The 19844-nt window shown below is 42.2% G+C and overlaps 1 protein-coding gene and 1 long non-coding RNA gene across 7 annotated transcripts in view; one reads left to right on the top strand and one right to left on the bottom strand.

The window, feature by feature from the left end:
• LOC122561800 (guanine nucleotide-binding protein G(I)/G(S)/G(O) subunit gamma-7) overlaps nucleotides 1-19844 on the top strand; it is a 313573-nt gene that overhangs the window by 226194 nt on the left and 67535 nt on the right. The window contains exon 4 of one of the 6 annotated variants that reach the window (XR_006315113.1): nucleotides 4345-4354. The exons of the other annotated variants lie outside the window; for them this stretch is intronic. The gene's annotated coding sequence lies outside the window, so the exon portion shown is untranslated. Of the gene's footprint in view, nucleotides 1-4344; nucleotides 4355-19844 lie in introns of those variants that run through there. 6 annotated transcript variants of the gene reach the window in all.
• LOC122561820 overlaps nucleotides 14522-19844 on the bottom strand; it is a 10575-nt gene continuing 5252 nt past the window's right edge. Inside the window, exon 3 of the long non-coding RNA XR_006315115.1 lies at nucleotides 14522-14584. This is a non-coding gene — a long non-coding RNA (uncharacterized LOC122561820). The remainder of the gene's footprint in view (nucleotides 14585-19844) is intronic.

Raw genomic sequence — 19844 nt, 5'->3', positions numbered from 1 at the left:
AGATCCTGGAATCCATTGTGAAGAATGAGATTTCTGAATACTTGGAAGTGTATGGTAAAATAGGGCAAAGTCAGCATGGTTTCATGAAGGGGAGGTCATGCCTGACAAATTTGTTATAATTCTTTCAGGAAGTAATAAGCAGGTTAGACCAAGGAGAACAAATGGATGTTTTCTACCTGGACTTCAAGAAGCCCTCTGATAAGGTGCCGCACAAGAGGCTACTGAGTAAGATAAGGGCCTATGGTGTTAGAGACAAGGTGCTAGCATGGATAGAAGCAGGTTTCTCTGGCAGAAAGCACAGAATGGGAAAAAAAAAGGGTCCTTCTCCGGATGACAGCCAGTGATGAGTGCTGTTCCCCAAAGCTCAGTGTTGGGACTCTACTTTTTCGCTTTATACATTAATAATCTAGATGAAGGATCTGAGGGCATTCTGGCTACATTTGCAGATGATGCAAAGATGGGTAGAGGGACAAGTAGCATTGAGGAGGCCGGGAGAACAGAAGGATTTGGACAGGTTAGGAGAGTGGGCAAAGAAGTGGTGGATAGAAGAAACTATGGGAAAGTGTGAAATCATTCACTTTGGTAATAGAATAGAGGCATGGACTATTTTCTAACTTGGGGGGCACAGTGGCACAGTGGTTAGCACTGTTGCCTCACAGCGCCAGAGACCCGGGTTCAGTTCCCGACTCAGGCGACTCTCTGTGTGGAGTTTGCACATTCTCCCTGTGTCTTTGGGTTTCCTCCCACAATCCAGAACTGTGCAGGTTAGGTGAATTGGCCATGTTAAATTGCCCGTAGTGTTAGGTGAAGGGGGTAAATATAGGGGAATAGATCTGGGTGGGTTGCGTTTTGGCGGGTCGGTGTAGACTTGTTGGGCCGAAGGGCCTGTTTCCACACTGTAAGTAACCTAATCTAATCTAATCTAAATGGAGAGACTTCTAAATTCTGAAATGCAAAGAGACTTGGGAGTTCTAGTCCAGGACACTTGCATGCTGAGTCAGTAGCTAGGAAGGCAAATGCAATGATCGCATTTATTTTGAGAGGACTTGAATATAAAAGCAGGGATGTCCTTCTGAGACTCTAGGGCTCGGCTCAGGCCACAGTTTTGGGCGCCATATCTCAGGAAGGATGTACTGGCCCTGGGGCGGGTTCAGAGGAGGTTTACGAGAATGGTTCCAGGAATGAAAAGCTTAACATATGAGGAACGTTTGAAGATTCTGGGTTTGTATTCAATGAAGTTTAGAAGAATGAGGGGGTATCTAATTGAAAGAGACAAAATGCTGAATTGCTTAGGCAGAGTAGATGTTGGGAAGATGTTTCCATTGGTAGGAGAGATTTGGACCCAAGGGCACAGACTTAGAGTAAAGAGAAGACCTTTTAGAAACTTCTTCAGCCAGAGAGTGGAGAATCTATGGAATTCATTGCCACAAAAGGCTGTGGAGGCCAGGTCATTGAGTATATTTAAGACTGAGGTAGATAGATTCTTGAGTATCAAGGGTTATGAGGAGAAAGCCGGAGAATGGGGTTGAGAAACTTATCAGTCAATATTGAATGGCAGATCCAGCATCTGCAGTTTTCTTGTCTCTAAAGCATTTTTTTTTGTCTCTAACCATGATTGAATGGTGGAGCAGACTTGATGGACTGATTGACCTAAGTTCTGCTCCTATGTTTTATGTTCTAATCATTTTATATCTCCATCAAGCCTTGTCTGCCATTCACTCTGCTGATGACTTATCTTTGGTTTCAACTCCATTTTCCTGCCCATTCCACATGTCTCTTAACTTTCTGAGAAACCAACGTCTGTCTACATAGACTGTTCTTATTCCAGTGACCAATCCAGTGAAACTTTGCTATATTGCCTCCAATGCAATTATACTTTTTCTTAAGTATGGAGACGAAAACTGCACAAAATGGGCAGAATCTAACATTGCATTTCCGGGGGAAAATTTGATGCAAGGACCATTTAATGGGACTAGAGTGTACCAGGTGGAAACTCATTTGAGAGCCGCATTTTGCCACTGTGAGTGTGTGAGGCCCCTTTCGGTCATAGCTGTCCATGGGTTGCATCCTCATTGGTCTAGCTTTCTGCCTCCCTGAAGCAGCGTTGCTTGTGACTGAAGAGACCAATGCTGGAGTGACCGTCCTGGCCACAGAGGTCACATCTGTATGTGGTCGTTGATCTGCTAAAGTTGCTGCACTCTTTCCTGCATGCCCGCTTGTCTGCTGCAGCGCTCATCAGCTTCTTTTCCCCTTTTTGGAGGTGTTGGTTCAGGGTGCTTCTCCATCTCATGCGGTCAGCTGCAAGCCTTTCCCAGGACTCTGTAACGATATCAAGCACCATTATGTCTCTAATGCAGATGTCCTTGAGATGCAGCTGGGGGTGCCCTGTGGGTCTCTTCCCGGACGCGAGCACTCAATTGAGGATATCCTTTGGAATGCGGCAGTCCTCCATGCAGTGGACGTGGCCCAGCCAGAGCAGTCTCTGCTGCCTGAGCAGAGTGTACATGCAGGGAAGGCCAGTGTGAGATAGGACCACTGCGTTGGACACTTTGTCCTGCCAGGATATGCCCAGGATAATGCAGATACTCCTCAAGTGGAAGCTGTTCAGTCTTCTCTCCTGTCTGGCATTTGTAGTCCACATTTCACTGCCATATGGCAATGTGCTTATGACACAGGCATTGTAGACTGACATTTTGTCTTCACTGTCAGCGTGGGATTTCTCCAAACTTGAGGTGCGCAAGAGTTGAGGTTGCTTTCCTGATCCTCTTGTCTATCTCTGTGTCCAAGGAGAGGTTGTCAGTGATGGTAGAGCCAAGGTCTGTAAACTGATGGACGACATTGAACTCATAGTCGTCATCGATGGTGATGACCAGCGGTGCCTCTGTGTTCTCTCCCAAGACACTTGTCTTCTTCAGACTGATAGCCCAAAATCCTTGTGAGCATGAGAGAGGGAGACTATCAATAACTGGAGTTCCCCTACTGGGTGTGTGTTGCAACTGCAGTATCATCAGCATGTCTCTGATGAGTGCCGCACATACTTTTGTCTTGGCTCTGAGGCGGGCCAGGTTGAAGAGCCTACAGTCTGATCTAGTGCGTAGGTAAATCCCCTCCACTGAGGTGCCAAAGGCATTTTCAGGAGTACAGCAAAAATAATCCCAAAGCATGTGGGAGCGAGGACACAGCCTTGTTTGACACCGCTGCAGATGTTGAAGGGCTCAGAAGAGCTGCTGTTGAACTCTTTGCTCTCTGCCTGTAACACATCTTCTGTCTAGGCTGAATATATTACTTCCAATTCGTGAGTCTTTGTGTTGTCTATGAGTTTTTCTGAAAGCCAGGTCTACTACATTCACTGATTCCCCTTTATCTGTTAAACTAGTTACATATAATTAAGTTTGTATTTGTACACTGATTCAAGTTTCCACTGTTTTTTAAGATGAGAGCACTCAGACTAAAATAGCACTCACAGACAGTTTGCCATTCAACAAGGATGTGAGCAGTCATACTGTTCCTGACTTTACAAAGACAATATTAAGGAAAATATTTACCATCAATCTGCTTTATATGGGGTTCTTTTAAAGACCACTGATTATACAAGTCAGTACCTCATATCAATAGGTAGATGATGGTCCACACATTGGTATCAATATCAACAACACACTGCAGGCATAAGGTTGTGATTTATATATTGACATAAGGCAGACTTGCTGACAGCTTATATTCCCTTCCAAAATGTCTAAGCCTTATCAACAAGTTTTCATGACTAAACAATGCAAAATTGCGAAATTTGATCCCCAAATCACTGAAAAACAACAGCAGACTCCCCTTCCTGTACATATTAGTGGAATGCATACCTACCGGTATATGTGGGGAGAACCACCCATACTGACCAGATGTTGAACTATGACAGCAACCACCCCAGCACACACAAATGGAACTGCATTACGACATTATTTAAATGGGCAAGGACACAATGCAGCAACTCAGAACTCCAAAAGGCAGAACAGGAACCCCTGTTCAAAGGATTTAAACAAAACTGTACCCCACAAGCACTATCTTCCAGTACTTATGAGACAAAACCAAAGAAGAAAACACTACACAACCAGACAGTATAGTGACCATAACATACATCAAAGACGTATCAGAGATAACTACCTGACTACTCAGATCCCTGGGAATCTTAGTGGCCCACAAACCAGTGACACCTTCCACCAGCTCCTCACAAAGTTTAAAGACCCAACACCTCACAAAGTTTAAAGACCCAACACCCACATCCAACAGGACGAATGTTATCGACAAGATACCCTGCAAAACCTGTGAAAAACACTAAATAGGACAAACCGGGAGAAAACTGACCATACAAGTGCATGAATATCAGCTTGCCACCACCAAACACAACTAGCATTTTCTCATTTCCAACCATATAGACAACAGAAGGCACAAATTCAACTGGGACAATGTAACCATCATAGCACACACAAAACAAAGACACGCAAGAGAATTCCACGAAGCCTGGCGCACCAAATGGAACACATTGAACTGGACCCCATATGCAAACCACTCAGATATAGAACCAGAAGTACCAACAAACAGAGGCATATAAATAACGGGCAGGACAGACCATCAATACCTTCTCAAAGACACACTAATGATGTCACCGAGCCAGACGACAAAAGTGTTTGCAGAAAAGTACACCGGTTCGGCGAATGAATCCACAACATCATCTACAACCCAAGCAACAAATTTTCTCAAGAACTCTAAGCAGAATTTAACCTACTCAGACAGCATGAAAGGCAACCACAGTGATAAGCATATGATGAGTGTTTGAGCTGTCAGTACTTTGAAGCTGCTTGAAGCTGATGCTAGAAGATTATTGTTTATCGGTGGAAACATTCTATGTAACACAGTTGACTTTGTTCCTTACATGTACACAGCAGTTTAATTTTAGAGAGAGCTTTTCTTGAATGGTATTAAAATCTTAGTTAAAGTGTTTAAAACTATTGGATCAAATAAAAAGATATGTTAACTATACACATATTTTTTTGATGGAGACAATGTGACAAATTGGCTATGTTGATATATTTACACAGGAATAGCTTACTTCATCGATTTAATTGGTCTATTCTTCCTCTTACTTTGCTAGAAAAGAAGGATGTTAAAAATTGTTTCCTGCATACAAAAAAGTTACATACCTTTGCCTAGCAAAGTTTCTATTCAGAATCATTTTATAGAATTCATGAATGTGTTCTTGTGAGGCCAATGAAGAAGTAATTTCAGGAATTATCAGAGATTGAATCAATTACACCAGTACAAACCATGGGTAGCAAATTCAGAAGGAAACACTTTTACTCAAACCCCAACTACCCAAACAAGGGAATATGATGTAAAGTGAAAAAAAGGTTGTAATCAGTGTTTACCTGAAACAGGAAACAAAGAGATTAATTTAAACTCTCATGCAAATAGGATTCAAAACTGAGAACCAAAGTTTGGCCTTTGGAACGCAATGATACGCAATTTCTTTTAAAGCAATAACTTTGCAAATTGGTAACAGTATAAGACACGGAAAGAGAAATACTAGCAATGCAGCTTCTGCTTTGGATGGCAAGGAAATATAGGATGAGTTAAATTCTAATTCTTTGTTTCTAGAGTTGCAGTTTTTCCCCATAGAAAAGGCAAAAATATTACAAGACTGTTAATGTATGGCCATCAATCCTGGTACAATTACTGGATACATATACTGGGAAATTAGAATAAGTGAGATAAGGAAGTTCAATCACTTAAAAATTGCTCCATGGTGTGTCACGGATATCTTCTGTGCTGAAAGGTCTACAAGTTGCCTCCAATCTTCAGTTCTCCAGACTGCTCAGGCCCAAAAGACATTCATTCAAAATATATCATCCAGTCTTCATCGTAATTTGATCCTTACCGTGGACTCTACTTAGTCCTTATTTTGTTTTGTTGGTTGCTGGATCTGTCTCTTCTCCCACTTGATGTCCCAGCTGCCTCAAAGATTTCAGTCCGGAGTTCAAGAAACCTCAAGCCTTTTATGACCCTGCCTCTTCCAGCCAATACCTCTCTTAGCGAGTGACACGTTTGGGACAGATGGATTTTGTTTCCAGAAAATAAACTACAGATATTAGAAGCACAGACTTGGGTGTCATTCTCAGACCATCTGTGTCATTGTCAGTGTGTTTACCCTCCATGACATCAGGTTTCACAGAATACTAAAAGTGGAGATTATACTTAATAAATGCATGCACATTTGTGTGCACAGGTCATAAATTCATTTGCACAATTTTCGGTCAGAGCCAAGCTCTGGCACCATCAACTAAACAGGAGAGGAGGAAGAAGAGGTGGCAGAGAATTCATTAGTTTGAGGAACATACAGCCTTTTCATGGTCATCACTATAACTCCAGAATGATATGTGGCCTCCCTGGTGCCAGAGCCAAGGATGTCACAAAGCAGCTCCAGGACATTCTTCAGGGACAAAGTGAACAGCCAGAGGTTGAGGTCCAAGTTGGTACCAATTACTTAAATAGGAAGTGGTCCTGAAACCAAACGTTAGGGAGTTGTAGAAAGTTAGCAAGAAAAGTCAAAAATGTCATTTATATAAATCATTTGGATGCGAGCATAACAGGTATAGTTAGTAAGTTTGCAGATGACACCAAAATTGGAGGTGTCGTGGACAGCGAAGAAGATTACCTCAGATTACAACGGAATCTTGATCAGATGGGCCAATAGGCTGAGGAGTGGTAGGTGGAGTTTAATTCAGATAAATGTGAGGTGCTGCGTTTTGGGAAAGCAAATCATAGCAGGACTTATACACTTAATGGTAAGGTCCTAGGAGGTGTTGCTGAACAAAGAGAATGCAGGTTCATAGCTCCTTGAAAGTGGAGTTGCAGATAGATAGGATAGTGAAGAAGGTATTTGGTATGCTTTCCTTTATGAGTACAGGGGTTGGGAGGTCATGTTGTGGCTATACAGGACATTGGTGAGGCCACTTTTGGAATACTGCGTGCAATTCTGGTCTCCTTCCTATTGGAAAGCTGTTGTGAAACGTGAAAGGGTTCAGAAAAGATTTACAAGGCTGTTACCAGGGTTGGAGGATTTGAACTATAGGGAGAGGTTGGATAGGCTGTGGCTGCTTTCCCTGGAGCATCGGAGGCTGAGGGGTGACCTTAGAGAGGTTTATAAAATCATGAGGGGCATGGATTGGATAAATAGACAAAGTCTCTTCCCGGGGGTGGGGGAGTCCAGAACTAGAGGGCTTAGGTCTAGGGTGAGAATGGAAAGATATAAAAGAGACCTAAGGGGTAACGTTTTCATGCAGAGGGTGGTACATGCATGGAATGAGCTGCCAGAGGAAGTGGTGGAGGCTACTACGATTGCAATATTTAAAAGGCATCTGGATGGGTGTATGAATAGAAAGGGTTTGGAGGGATATGGGCCGGGTGCTGGCAAGTGGGATCTAGATTGGGTTGGGATATCTGGTCGGCATGGACGGGTTGGACCGAAGGGTCTGTTTCTGTGCTGTACATCTCTAAGACTAAGTAACAAAGAGGATTGATTAGGGCAAAGCAGTAGATGTGATCTATATGGACTTTAGTAAGTCATTCAATGAAATTCCTCATGGTCGACTGGTTAACCAGGTTAGATCACTTGGAATACAGAGAGAACAAGGCACTTGGATACAGAACTGGTTCAAAGGTAGAAGACAGAAGATGGTGGTGCAGAACTGCTTTTCTACCTTGTGGCCTATGACCACTGGTGTGCTACAAGGTTCAGTGCTGAATCCCCTGCTTTTCGTCTTTTATATAAATGATTTGGATGTGAACTAAGAAGGTAAGTTTTCATGTGGCACCGAAATTGGAGGTGTATTCGACAGCGAAGAAGATTATCTCGGAGTACAGTGGAATCTTGATCAGATGGGCCAACGTGCCGATGAGTGGCAGATGGAGTTTAATTTAGATAAAAGTGAGATGCTGCCTTTTGGAAAAGCAAATCAGAGCAGGATTTATACATTTAATGGTAATGTCCTGAGGAATGTTGTTGAACAAAGAGATTATGCAGTGCAGGTTCATATTTTCTTGAAAGTGGAGTTGCAGATAGATGGCATCGTGAAGAAGGCATTTGGTTTGCTTGCCTTTACCGGTCAGTGCATTGAGTATAGCAGTTAGGAGGTCATGTTGCAGCTGTACATGGTGTTGGTTAGGCCAAGTTTGGAATAATGTGTTCAGTTCTGATCTCCCTGTTAGAGGAGGGATATTGTGAATTTTGAAAGGGTTCAGAAAAGATTTACAATGTTGTTTCCAGGGTTGGAGGGTTTCAGCTATAGGGAGAGGCTGGGATGATTTTCTCTGGAACATTGGAGGCTTACAGAGGTTTATAAAATTATGAGGGGCATGGGGGGTGTCTAAAACTAGAGGTCATAAGTTTAAGGTGAGAGGGAAAAGATTTAAAAGTGACTTTTTCACACAGTGGGTGGTGCATAGATGGAATGAACTACCAGAGGAAGAGTTGGAGGCTGGTACAATTACAACATTTAAAAGGCATTAGGATTAGTATATGAATTGGAAAGGTTTAGAAGGATGTGGGCCAAATGCTGGCAAATGGCACTAGATTAATTTGGGATAACTCGTTGGCATGGGCAAGTTAGACCAAAGGGTCTGTTTCCATCGTGTACTGCTCTTTCACTCTATAACTCCCTGATCTCCTTCACAGTTTTCAGAAGCCCAAAGAGTAGAAATCTGAGTGGGATATATTGCTACCTTACCTGAGTGAACTGAAAAGGTAACTCTGATCATCGTCTCCAGAAAGACAATAATGACTCCATATATATAACAGTGAAACAACAAGTACAAGAGCAGTTTCTTCAGAAATATTCAACTGCTGAATGGAATCTAATTTCAAATCATGTTAGTCTTGGTATTGTTGACCTTGCTTTGCTCACCTCCTGTGTAGCTGTAATCTGTATGCCTTGCTCTATCTAAGCAGGAGAAAGTGAGGACTGCAGATGCTGGAGGTCAGATTCGAGAGTGTGGTGCTGGAAAAGCACAGCAGATCAGGCAGCATCAGAAGAACAGGAGAATAGTCATTTCAGGCATAAGCCCTTCATCAGGACTTTGATAAAATTCCTGATGAAGGGCTTATGCCCGAAACGTCAAATCTCCCTCTCCTCGGATGCTGCCTGAACTGCCGTGCTTTTCCAGCACCACACTCTCAGCTCTGTCTAAGCACACTATGATCTGAATGTTCGTGTTTGCCATGATCTGCCTATACTGCTCACAAAACAAAGCTTTTCACTGTATTTAGGTACATGTCACTACAATAAAACCAAATCAAATCAAACAACACATCATGAAAATTGTTGAAATCATTTGGCCAGTTTTGTCATTTTCTTTTATTTATCCCTTACCTGTGAATGTCTGTCTTTTATGTGAATGGAGGCTGAAGACGAATGTTTGGGTTCAACACAGACATTAATTTAATTACCTTGTTTAGATTTTCTTATCTGCTAAAGGTATTGTATATTTAACAAATTATTAAATCTTTTGTTTAAGGTACAGTACCACTGTCCAGAATTGATTGTTTGCAAAACCTAGGATTAATTATTCAGAAGTCTGGTTAGAAATCATTGGAATAGTTATTGAGGAGTCTTCAAAGGTTTTAATTTCACTGTGTTGTGTATAGGGGTAGAAAGGGTGATTTGGTTCAGCTGTCTGTCTGTGTCCTAACAATACAGAGGAGTATGAGGAGATGTACTTCGGCTGGAAGAACACTGAATATGACAAAAATATTACGTATAATTCTGAGGGGGTGCAGGAGTAGAGAGACTTAGGTGTACTGTATATGTGTACGGCACGGTGGCACAGTGGTTAGCACTGCTGCCTCACAGCGCCAGAGACCCGGGTTCAATTCCCGCCTCTGACTGTGTGGAGTTTGCACGTTCTCCCCGTGTCTGCGTGGGTTTCCTCCGGGTTCTCCGGTTTCCTCCCATAGTCCAAAGATGTGCAGGTTAGGTGAATTAGCCATGCTAAATTGCCCGTATTGTTAGGTAAGGGGTAGATGTAGGGGTATGGGTGGGTTGCGCTTCGGCGGGTCGGTATGGACTTGTTGGGCCGAAGGGCCTGTTTCCACACTGTAATGTAATCTAATCTAATCATTAAAGGTAGCATAACATTTGGAGAGTAGTAAATAAAGCATATGGTGTTCTTAACAGGGGTATAGAAAACAAGAACAAGGATATTGAACTTATACAAGAAACTTGTTAGACCTTAGCTGAAGTAATGCATGCAGTCATGGGTGACACATTATAGGAATACATTGGTGAGAGTGCAGAAGCGATTTCTTCGAATGGTTCCACGTATAAGAAACATCAGCTGTGATGATACATTGAAGAAATGGGAAATGTTCTCCTTGGGGAGAAGAGGACTGAGGAGAACTGATTGAGATTTTCCAAATTATGAGTGGGCTACACAGAATAGATAGGAGGAAACTGTTTCCACTTGTGAAAGAAACAAAAAGAAAACATAGATTTAAAGGGATATGCAGACGAAGCATGGGTGATATGAAAAATAAATTTATTCACACAGCAAGTTGTTCAGTTATGGAATGCACTACCTGGAGCCAAGGTGAAGGCAGATTCACTTAAGGCTTTTGTGAGGCCATTGAATGATTATTTTGAGAGTAACCTATGCAGAGATCTTTGGAAAGGCAGAAAAGTGACACGAAACAATGTTCGTGTGGGCATGATGGGCCGAATGGCCTCTTTCTGAACTATAATAATAATGATTCTTTTTTGGTATCAGTAGTCCACCTCATGAGTATTATAGCACTTTGCATAGGTTTCTTCCAGGAAATATATTAATGTGTCACTAGGAGTAGAACACTGCAAATTTTGATGTGCATAATTTCAATTTGGCACCAATACCTTATCTAATATTGTATGCTGGTGGCAGTAAATGACGCAAAGTCAAGATAAAGATTTACTCAGAAATTATCATATTATATATTCACCAAAGCTGAACTATATGGTTTAGTTTATCAAATACTGAAAAAAGAGGTTTAGTAGAAATTAACACTGCTGAAAGGTACATGCATGAACAATAACTTTAAAGAAAAGCAACAAATTCCTAAACCACCGTAAATGTCACATGATTATAAATAATGATTTTAAGGGCTGGCAAAGAAAAAATGTAAATGCAATGGAAAATATATGTGAAAACATAACACAAAGGTCCTGGATAAAAACAGAAAGTGATTTTATATGCACGACAAGACAGAAACTGTATTCTCAGAGGTCCAACAATCTGGTAAGTCGTATTTTTTTAAAAATCCAAAAAGTGAAATTAATTTGAATATTCAATAACCTGAGTCAGTTTATTATATAGCTATGTAAATTGATTGGTGGAGCCAATTAAACATTGTATAGACAGAAGAGAAGCAGGAATACTCCACTCATCCACTGTCCTTCCTGGGAGAGGTAGGTGGGACTGTACAGAGGTTGTAAACAGAGTGAAACTACTGTTTAGAGGCAGAGCAGCTTTGAAACTTCACCATTATTTGCTTGCTGAGTATCTAGACTGGTTCCATTAATTTTTGCTGATGAAAGAGACAACTTTTTTTGGGGACTAAACTAAATGGAAGATGGACGCTGTTCAATTCCAGTCTTGAGTGGCTCGTGTAGAGTTTGTATGTTCTCCCCATGTCTCCATAGGTATCCATTAGGCATTTCAGTTTCCTCCCACAGTCCAAAGATGTGTGAGTTGGGTAGATTGGCCAAGCTAAATTGTCCATGGTGTCCAGGGATGTGATGACTATGTGGATTAGCAGGGTTTTGGGAATAGGATGGGGCTTGGATCTGGGTCTGGGTGGGATGCTCCTTAAAGGGTCAGTGCATTTTCATTCGTTTGAATTGCCTCTTTCTGCACTGTCAGAACTCTGCGATTCTATGACTCCTATAACTGATATTCCAAAAGTGTTTTCAACTCAAATGTCAAGTGCTGCATATTTCTTTGAGCTATGCAGTACAATATTACTTTTTGAAATAATGAGAGGGAAATTCAAACTTAAGTGGCAGAGACAGTCTTTTGAATTAAGGAAATTCAACCTGACAACAGCTCTCTGATTGGTTGAGTTGTAGAGTTCTAAATGCAGGAGGTAAAAACTCTAAAACCTGCCAATAGAAAGCAGTAATCTCTCCTCTTTCTCTGTGAAAAGAGACTAGGAAAAAACAAATAAAGTTTCAAATAAAGAATCTAGAGCAAGAAAAGACCTCTGTCCCCTGATCAACCATCAAATTGAAGAACAACCATTACCCTCCAAAATGTCATTATTGCTAAAATTAAAAGGGCATTAGGAGAATAATTCCATCTTGTTGTCTGGAATTTTGATCTTCAGAATTCTGTTTACCCAATTTATATTCTTTTGCCCAGCTATGGTAAATGTGTCAAATTGTTTGTCTTTTGTCAGACTTAAACGTAATTTAATGAATGTATAATTGGGTGTTTTGAAGGGGTTAGTTTAATTTACATATTCTACATTAGAAATTCATTCTTTTCTCTTCCATTTGTTAAAGTGTTCCTGGAAATAGTTATCTTACGGTTACTCATGAAACCTGGTGTGAATTTAATTTGTAACAGTCCTTCAGTAAAATCAGTCATTTTTGTGGTTTCATTGAGCAACACAGTGGCACAGTGCAAGGGACCCAAGTTTGATTCCACCCTTTAGCGACTGTCTGTGTTGAGTTTGGCCTCAGGGGCTTGAGTAATGATGCCATTAGTCATGCTTGCAGATGGTAGCCATTGTCTCCCAGTTGTTATCTTTATGAGACATCTAGCAGGAATATTAGAGTTCCCAAATACAAAGGCATCATTGCAACCTCAAGGATATAGGTGCAGACTTTTAAGATGTGGTACTAATGATCTCTAAAAGATGACTTATATATTGCTGGAATGGAACCTTTTTCTCTTGATTAAGTCAGTAATGTAATGCTGCGATTTATAACATGCTGCCTTAGAAAGAAGCCAGCTGTGTTGGCAAAGCCCTGGTCTGCAGCATTGACTTCATCACAGGGAAAAATTGAAGGTGAAGTGGTGTGATCTGTCAGAAATTACATCAGTAACAGCCTTGACACATTGTGTGTTGTGGATTGGGAGATACCAATTAATGGATTCTTGGATGCAGCCAGTAGTGTAAAAAATTAACACAGCTGTCACCTTGACAGCGAGGAGAAAGTGAGGACTGCAGATGCTGGAGACCAGAGTTGAAAAATGTGGTGCTGGAAAACACAGCAGGCCAGGCAGCGTCCGAGGACCAGGAGAATCAACGTTTCGGGCATAAGCCCTTCTTCAGGCTTATGCCCGAAATGTCGATTCACCTGCTCCTCGGATGCTGCCTGGCCTGCTGTGTTTTTCCAGCACCACATTTGTCACCTTGACAGCCACTGGGATAGGATGGCCACCTATCTAGTCTCAAGTCTTGCTTCAAAAGGACAATTTCAATCTGCGGCAATGTGCTTTGTTTATCTGGACCACTTGTATCTCCTCTTCGTCCTGAGGGAACCTTCAGCTGTAATCTCCTCACGTAGACAGTGCTCAGCAGCTGTTGATGCTTGCTGCTGGGCCTTGGCTTGCAAACACATTTGTTCCTCTGCAATTTCTCTGTGGCTTCATTGCACTAAGGCCCAAGGACAATAACCTGCTGTGGCTGTGGGTCTCTTGGTAATGGTTTCAATTAAGCTTTTTGGGGAATATCAAAAAGAGAACAGGTCTTTAATGATATGAGCAGTCAGTACACATACAGAAAAGTCAGCTTAGTATAGTTCTTCATACAGGGTAAAAACAATGATAGCAAATGCTGGAAACCAGATTCTGGATTAGAGTGGTGCTGGAAAAGCACAGCAGTTCAGGCAGCATCCGAGGAGCAGGAAAATCGACGTTTCATGCAAAAGCCCTTCAGGCCTGTATTCCTGATGAAGGGCTTTTGCCCGAAACGTCGATTTTCCTGCTCCTTGGATGCTGCCTGAACTGCTGTGCTTTTCTAGCACCACTCTAATCCAGATCCTAGTTCTTCATACAGCAGGTGAGGGAGAGCTTCGGAAAGGAGGGAAATGGAATGCCTGTACATTAACCTTTGACATAGAAGACATTTATCCAATGTATGCAGCACAAGCCATGCTGCGCACATACACTAGGAAATTAGGAATAAAAATAGAAATTGCTGGAAAATCTCAACAGAGCTGATAGCATCTGTGGAGAGAAATCAGAGTTAACATTTCAGGTCCAGTGACCCTTCCTTAGAAATTACTGGATTACTGAAACCCCAATACCACACCTCACATTACCCCTGAAAGACTGCATTGCATGTTAGAGGGAGTAATTACAGTTCAACGTGATAGGAATCAGTGGTGTGCCCCTGCGAAGCCTATGAGATCTTGGATGATATTTGTGAATTTTGTTTTCAAGGTTGGCATCGATTACTTCTCCTTCAAAGAAATGATGATGATCGTTTCGTCATGAATAATCATGTGGTCAAGATCGCTTATAGTCAGGATTTGTAGTCCATATAGCTGGACACTGCAGAATTCTGTAATTACAGAAACATGCTGATTAATATAGAATGAAGGCCTACAGCGCACGCACATGCAAACCATTCCTCCCCCAGATCCTCATGAGCAGTATTCCTGTGGGTTCATTAGGCAGAAAATCTGTTTGGCCTGATGAATCACCAAATGTAGGTATAGATGTGTGTGTGCTGCACTTGATAAATGGAGCATATTCAAATATAATGGTAGCTCAGTCTTATGAGGAAGGTTTTAGAAGCCCAAATGTTCTATTCCAGAAAGCCAGTTGGTGAAAGAAATAACTGGAGCCAATCTTTCCAAATGTTTCTATTGCAAAAAGAAAGAATATACCTTTAAACCCAACAACCACAGATTTAGTTTGTATTAATTTATGGAGCCTTGAATTAATCCATATTTAATGCCAACCTGTGTACAATTTAACAAAGCTGATACACAAATAACATAGAACATCGAATATTACAATGCAGTACAGCCCCTTCGATGGTGTGCTGACCTATGGAACCACTCCGAAGCCCATCTAACTTACACTATTCCATTCTCATCCATGTGCCTATTCAATGATCATTTAAATGCCCTTAAAATTGGTGCGTCTACTACTGTTGCAAGCAGTGAGTTCAATGCCCCGACTACTCTCTGAGTAAAGAAACTACCTCTGATATCTGTCCAATATCTATTACCCCTCAATTTAAAGCTGTGTCCCCTCATGCTTGCCATTGCCATCCGGGGAAAAAGGCTTTCACTGTCCAACCTATATAACCCTCTGATTATCTTATATGTCTCAATTAAGTCGCCTCTCAACTTTCTTCTCTCTAACACTTCTAGAGAGATGTTGGTTTCTGAAGTTTTTGCTAACTCACTTATGAGGTCAGCTTCTCCGTTGATTGTCACCTTGTTGCAGTGGAGAAGCTTGTGTGGTCCTGAGATCTCATGAACGATGCCATCTGGAGCTATGCTCCTGGTAGGGTCACCCATGGTGGTCAGGTCAAGGGTGAGCTCCCTGACAAAGAACAATCCAACCAAGACCTCAATGATGGAACAGGCAGATGAAGTTACTTCAAACTCAATGGCTGTGAAGGTGGATGAAGGCTGCAACAAATCCATCCGCTCCAATCATCATGGTCTCCATGCCATTGGAATCAGTTGGTTAATTTGTGAAGTATCGTGTGCTTCTTGGAGTGCAATGTCAAGTACACATTATACAAATACACACACTGGCGTCTTTGCTCTCTCGGCTAATTCTTCAAGTTTTTTGGCAATCGGGGAGGGCGACGGGAGCAGGCAATGTGATGGCTGGAAGCTCCTAGTTAAGAACCTGCATGAGAATACTTGATTCAGTTGCTCAACTTTTGGACAGAAGCATGCAAGTTGTTCAGGAGCAGTATTTATGTCTGAGCAGCCCTATTTACGATTCATTCTGCTCACCCTGAACTGGTGATCACCTTTGACAGGAACGTGATCAACACCATTCCAAAACAGCCTGTTGACAACTCCTTAAGCAAAATACCAACACTTGAAGAAGTCAAGGAAGCCAAGAAGTTATGGTCAGCAACAGTAACTGTGAGCCTTTTCAAGCCAGATCAGGAGTAAAACAGGGATGCGTGATTGCCCCAACTTTGTTCTCAATCTTTATTGCACAATCATCCACATCATCAAAGATGTCTTACCCCAGGAACTGAAATTGTCTACAGAACAGTTGGCAGATTCTTCAATCTTGCCATCTTAAGTCCATAAAAAAAACATGAGTTCACTCATCAAGTTGCAATACACAGATAACAAGTGTTGCAGTTCCCTCAGAAAACCGAAAACAGATTCTGTCTGCCTTCAACCATGCATACAGGAAACTTGGACTTGCCAATCAATTCCAAGAAGACTCCGTCATCTGTCAACCATAACCGACTAAGACAAATCGGATAGAACCATCGATTCAACTTGGTGAAACAATCCTTGAATACGTGGACCACTTTCCATATCTTAGAAGTCACCTCTCCTCCAATGACGACCTTAATGACGAGATCAAACATCATCTTAAATGCACTGGAACAGCTTTTGGATGTCTCCAAACAAGAGTCTTTCATGATTGTGACATCTGAACAGACACCAAAATGTCAGTGTACAAAGCAGTGATGAGCCCAATGCTCCTGTATGCATAGAAACTTGGACAACGTACTAACGACATCTGAAGGTACTTGAAAAGTTCTATCAACGCTGCCTACGAAACATCTTGAATATTAGCTGGGAAGATAGAAGAACCAACATCAGCATGCTGAATGAAGCAAAAACAATAAGAATTGAAACCTACGTCATCAAGAACCAACTAAGATGAAACAGTCATATTGTTCATATGGAACATGAATGTCTGCCGAAATAAATCTTCTACTCTCAGCTTAAAGAAGGCAAACGTAAAAGAGGCAGATAACAGAAGAGATTCAAAGACATTTTAAAAGCCAACATGAAAAAATGCAGCATCAACATTAACAATCGGGAAACCAGTGCCGAGGACAGGAAACTCTGGCAAACCTTTATCCGAGAAGGAACAGCACTTTCGAAGCCAACAGATGTGCAGAACTAGAAGGAAAGAGAAGAAAACGGAAACTGAGACAGCAACAACCGAAGCCGAATCTGCCATCTGGAAACTTATCCTGAATACAGAAGAACTTTCAAAGCCAAGATTGGACTCATAAGCCACCTGAGAGCCCATAAATAGATCAACAAAATGAAGACCATCATCCTTGAACTTGAGGGATAACCATGACGATGATGACCTATTAGGTCAGCCACACTGTGCATTTCTGCATTTGTGTTGACTCACAAAGTATTACTTCTCAGATGCCACAGTATTTAAATTGACACAAGACAACAGGCACAAGTAAGCAACATTTTTTTTTCAGGACAACTAATAAGCATTTCTTTACACAAAAGCCATTACCACATGCACTGTTTTCACAAACTCATGAGATCTAATATATTTCCATCCTATAAGATGCTCAAAGGTGGAAGGTTTTCATCAAACATTTGCCATCTTCTTTACTACAATTTAGATTTAAATCTCAGATTGTTCTGAGGTATTACATCCAACCCCTGGCCTTGACATACCTCCAGCCTCAAGCAAAAAAACTTCCCCAGCAGTTTACGTTCTTTCCTTCTTACTAATCCTGCTTGCTGCTGTTCCTCTGTACTACTGACTGCTGATCACCACTCAATGAACCCGTCAGCAGCAAATGCAAAGAAGGATTAGTCTAAGATAGTTGGAGCAGCTTCTCATCCTTTCTACTAATAGAGATAATATTTCTCTGATTAATCAGAGGTGCACTTAAAGGTGTAACTGGGCAGGAAATAGGAAATACAGAATTCAGATCACCAGGTTGACCCAACAACTGGAGCTATCTAGTAATTAGCTGTTGTAAGGATAATTAGAAACATTGTCTTTCCGGCAGTGGAACAGTATCCTTTTGATTTCTTAGCCTGGCAGCTCAGTGGAGGCAACCTCACAACGGAAAGCAGGTAGTCATTGAAGCCAGAGACTCCATTTCCCAATGATGGGGCTAGACACAAAAGGGGCCACAGAACAAACAAATCTCCCGGAAGAATTTCCCTTCTGCTCCAAGGGACAATCAAATAGGGCCTTTGTCATTTTGTTACATGCTTCAAAGGATGTTATAATCTTGAGGTGTAGGTTTATGTTCCTTGTTGCTTTCCTACCAAAGCTGCATGGGCTCTGGACAGCATCTTGGCATTGAAAGTCTCAACTGTCTGTCTTGAGCTGGAGAGATCCTATTCCAGTGAAGGCTCACCTAACCATAAGCTAGTCAAGTCCTGGAGTAAAGACCCAGTTCACAAAAAGCTATTAGCCAATCAGAGGTGACCTCATGTGGGCATGCAACCCACCCTCCTGCCTGATGTGCAATTGTCAATCAGGCACAGATTGCCTTTAATTAGTGCCCCCCACTCTGAGGTGACAAGCTGCTGTAGGGAATCGACTGTCTTAAGTGCTGAGGATGACAGTCTGCATGACCCTTGGTTAATCACAGCAGAACAGGATGCGGCCCTTAAATGATCCTGATTTAAGGGCCTCAGTTGTTTGGGGAAAGGGAAAGTTGTTCATGAGACTTCCTGCACATTATTGTATAAGGCACAACTCTGCCCAATTAAGTGTCGAATTTTGCCTTTTCCAGGAGCAGAAGATTCTGCTCTTTGATTGGCCTGTAGGTTTGCCTACCATCATTAAATGGACAGGAGTGGGAATATCTTGCATATGGAATGGATTCACCAGACATCAGTGACAGGATCCATATTTGTCCACAATGGAAAATTATATTCAAATGCAGTAGGTTTCTGACTGGAGTCTCTGCAGCAAAAGATAGTAATTGAATCAAGAAAGAGCAGTGTCATAAAGCTGGGCCTTGATGATGATGGTTGGTCAAAGGGACCAGATAGTAGAGACAAAGATCAGCTTTGACAAAGGGTCAGTTAGACTCGAAACATCAGCTCTTTCTCTCCTTACAGATGCTGCCAGACCTGCTGAGATTGTCCAGCATTTTCTCTCTTGGGGTTAGTAGAGACAAACATTTGTCACATAAATATCTTTTGACCTGTGCAATCCTTTAAACAAAGGTTAAGATCAACTAGGAGAACGTGAGGACTACAGATGCTGGAGACCAGAGTTGAAAAGTATGGTGCTGGAAAAGCGCAGCAGGCCAGGCAGTGTCCGAGGAGCAGGAGAATCGACGTTTCGGGCATAAGCCCTTTTTCAGGAATGAGGCTGGTGTGCTAAGCGGGCTGAAATAAAAGGTGGGGGGTGAGGAATTTGGGGGAGGGGCGCTGGGAATATGATAGGTGGAAGGAGGTGAGGGTGAGGGGGAGTAGTGTTCAATCATAACCCCACCTCCCACCACCAAACCATCATCTCCCAGACCATCCATAACCTCATCACCTCCCATCCACTGCCTCCAACCTCATAGTCCCACAACCCCGCACCACCCGTTTCTACCTCCTGCCCAAAGTCCACAAACCTGACTGCCCCGGCCGACAGCCTGAAGCGTGGAGAGATAAGCTAGAGGAGGGTGGGGGTGGGGAGAGAGTGGCATAGAGTACAATAGGTCAGTGGGGAAGGAGATGAAGGTGATAGGTCAGGGAAGAGAGGGTGGAGTGGATAGGTGGAAAAGGAGCTGGGCAGGTCGGACAAGTCCGGACAGGTCAGGGGAGCGAGTTTCTGGAGGTTAGAAGCTAGGATGAGGTGGGGGAACGGGAAATGAGGAAACTGTT

Source organism: Chiloscyllium plagiosum, chromosome 2, assembly GCF_004010195.1.
Source record: "Chiloscyllium plagiosum isolate BGI_BamShark_2017 chromosome 2, ASM401019v2, whole genome shotgun sequence".
Classification (NCBI taxonomy): domain Eukaryota; kingdom Metazoa; phylum Chordata; class Chondrichthyes; order Orectolobiformes; family Hemiscylliidae; genus Chiloscyllium; species Chiloscyllium plagiosum.
This window is presented reverse-complemented; position numbering and strand designations above follow the sequence as displayed.